Source organism: Sciurus carolinensis, chromosome 1, assembly GCF_902686445.1.
Source record: "Sciurus carolinensis chromosome 1, mSciCar1.2, whole genome shotgun sequence".
Lineage (NCBI taxonomy): Eukaryota > Metazoa > Chordata > Mammalia > Rodentia > Sciuridae > Sciurus > Sciurus carolinensis.
Window position 1 is genome coordinate 9,134,394 of NC_062213.1, and position 3,721 is coordinate 9,138,114.

Sequence of the window (3,721 nt, forward strand, 5' to 3'; positions counted from 1 at the left end):
TACTGCTCCAGCTGCCTCTTCACAGGCCCATGACGGGCCGACTGGCCATGCACTCAAAGTTCTGAAACCGTAAGCCAAAATAAAGCCTCTCCCTTTACAAGGTGATTATCTCAGGTGTTCATCACCGTAACAGAGCCGGTTAACACGTGTACCTTTTCTTCTTGGAAAGTCACACCACCAAAGAGATGGTAGGGCTTGGTTCTTAATGGCTGCAACACAACTGTCCCTTGTAAAACCAATAAACCCTTAGGTGGTGAAGCTCCCGTGTTGGGTTGTCCAGATGCATCCCTCCCGGACACAGGTGAGGAGGGACAAAGGCGGGGGCTGGGGAGGGCAGGAGAGGAAGTCGCTCGAGGAGCCGCCTCATGTGGAGGCCAGACCTGTGCATGTGGGCACCAGAAAGAGGAGTGGCTGGCCCCACAAGGGGTGCCCTGAGCCCTTCCTCCAGCTCACACCTGCCAGGGAGTGCCAAGGGGGAAATGCCAAGTGCTGGCCCAGAGCGGGCGCGGTTGCTCACTCGCAAGGCGGGAGCTGAGCAGGACTCTGCTCTAAACACGCCGCTGCGTGTTTGGCGTGCACAGCCTGGAGCAGCCCTCCCGCTGCTGAGAGAATGCGTGCTCGCTCAGCCCCGTTTCTTAGCCAGGCAGCAGAGGCGCGTGAGTCCACGCCGTGTCTGGAGCCCTGACTCCAGCCAGCCATCAGTTCCCAGTTCTGAGCTTGAATTCCTGAAAACCACATGTTCACCCCTCTCTGAAATCTGAGTGGATCCAACCACACAACACCGTGCAGCCTCCTCCTGGCCTGCACGTCAATCTGTGCACCGCGCACCCCTCCAGGGGTCTGCGAGCACTTCCGAGCCAGGGACCAGGGACTTGCCAGCTTCATACCCCAGTGCCTAATGTGTTTTCTGAATAAATACCAGTCAGAAAAAGTGAGTCAACAAATTAACTACAGGGATGAGATTGGGCACAATGAATCGGAGCACATGAAAGCATGATATCCAAGCTCCGGCCCCTGGAGACAAGAGCACAGTGATCCCCAGCCTCCTGAATGATGGACATTTCTCTAGCCTTTTGCCATTTTCATTATATGAATTTTAATATGCATGAATTATTAATGTATTAACAATGAAGCTGTTTTATCACACTATTTTAGGTCCAGTTTTAGGTGTATCTGGCTTTTTTCTTATACTTAGAATCCACGCCAAGGTTTCTCGGTGTGGTGGAATCCGGAAGCATCGCTCTTGACAAGGCTCACAAGGGCTCTGTCAGGTCTGAAGCACATCCTCTCTCTGTTGTGAGAGGTATGGCAGGGAAGGAAATAACAATTACATTCTGAAGCAGATGAAGACTGCATCTCTTATTAATAGCTGAGATAAATCGTGTACACCCTCAAAGCTCGGTCGATAACGATTCGTCAAACTTTGTTACCAACATCTTTAAAAGCTGATGTGAGTCACAGGGAGCTATTCTGCACAAGATTTGTCATCTTGATCCGAACGGGAGACGAATTACTAAATATAAAATGCCATTTTGCCATGATTCATGGCTCTTTCAAGCTGACAGAAGTTGTAAAGGGATATGATCTTTTCTCTATTTCGAAAAAGTCTAGTCAAGGGGTCTGCTCCTTAGTTTCTTATCAACCCGAACGGGATCACAGAGAGTGCCTGTGAGCCAACTCAACAAATGGCTTTGTCACTTCTACTTCCTGGCACTCTTCGCACTGGGGAAAGAGGCCATAATCCATTTGCATCTTTCCAGGAAAATGACAGGTTTAAAATATAATCACCCTCTCCCCAGGATGCTGTAACCCACTGCTTCCCTCCCACAACAGGGACAAAAGAGTGTGTCTGAAACTCAGCGCATCTGCGGTTCCTCCCCAGCCAGGAACGTGGCTCATAGACAGACGCGGGCAAATCTCCTACTGACCTCGGCACTCTGATGAGTTCATGCAAATTCCATGGCATTCCACCAGGGACTTAAGGTGAGGCAGAGAGAACCATGAAGTCCCAAACCAGCAAGCTGAGGGACTCCCCAGCACGTGGGTGCTTCTGCAAAACGTGAGCAGAACGCACAGGCATCTGGAAAGCTCCTGCAGTGAGGTATGTCCCCAGCATCTAGTGACAGAAGAACGGTACCTGGATATGTACGAGTGGTGAGATTGCCCCGTGTCGTGGCTAATGCTCCGGGTTTTGTGTATACGATTGCTGGCTCTGTTTCGGAAGTCAGATCCTCAGCTGACATGGTGAAGATCTGCGCCTACTTTGCCTTCTGTTAGGTGCAGGGTGTCTGTTCTAGTGCCTAAGTCTTTGATCCACTTGAGTTTTGTGCGGGGTGAGAGAGAGAGATTTAATTTCATTTTGTTACATGTGGATTTCCATTTTCCTCACACCATTTGTTGAATAGGTTATTTTTCTCCAGAATGCTTTTGGCACCTTTGTCTAGTATGAGATAACTGTATTAATGTGGGTTTGTCTCTGTGTTTTCTATTCTGTACCATTGGTCTACATGTCTGTTTTGGTGCCAATAAAACAATGCTGTTTTTGTTACTATGACTCCGTAATAAGTTCAAGTTCTGGTATTGTGATGCCTCCTGCTTCACTCTTCTTGGTAAGGATTGCTTTGGCTATTTTGGGTCTGCAAGAAGTAAAATTAAGAATCAATAAATGGAATGGATTCAAACTAAAAAAGTCCTTCTCAGCAAAGGAAACAATCAAGAATGTGAAGAGAGAACCTATAGAATGGGAGAAAATCTTTGCCACCTGCACCTCAGACAGAGCATTAATCTCCAGGATATATAAAGAACTCAAAAAACTTAACACCAAAAAACCTAATAACCCAATCAATAAATGGGCAAAGGAACTGAACAGACACTTCACAGAAGAAGAAATATGAATGATCAACAAGTATATGAAAAAAATGTTCAACATCTGTAGCATTTAGAGAAATGCAAATTGAAACTACTTTAAGATTTCATCTCACTCCAATCAGAATGGCGATTATCAAGAATACAAGCAACAATAATAAATGTTGTCGAGGATGTGGGGAAAAAGTACACTCATACATTGCTGGTGGAACTACAAAGTGGTGCAACCATTATGGAAAATGATATGGAGATTCCTCAGAACACTTGGAATGGAGCCACTATTTGACCCAGCTATCATACGCTTTGATTTACACCCAAAGGACTTAAAAAAAGCATATTACAGTGATGCAGCCACATCAATGTTTACAGCAACTCAACCCACAATAACTAAACTATGGAGCCAACCTAGATACCCTTCAACAGATGAATTGATAAAGAAAATGTGATATATATATATGCGTGTGTGTGTGTATGGAATATTACTCAGCCTTAAAAAAGAATGAAATTATAGCATTTGCCAGTAAATGGAGAATATCATGCTAGGTGAAATAAGCCAACCCCAAAAAGTCAAAGGGCAAAAGTTTTCTCTGATATGTGGATCTAATTCACAATAAGTGGGAGGTACTAGGAAAGAATAGAGTTACTTTAGATTATGTAGAGCAGAGTGAAGGGAGGGGAGGGGGCATGGAAGTAGGAACAAGAGTAGAGTGAAGCAGACATTATTACCCTATGTACATATGTAACTATACAACCTGTGGGATTCTACATCATGTACAACCAGAAAAATGAGAAAATATACTCCATTTATGTATGATGTGTCATAGTGCATTCTAATGTCATGTGTAACTAATTAAAA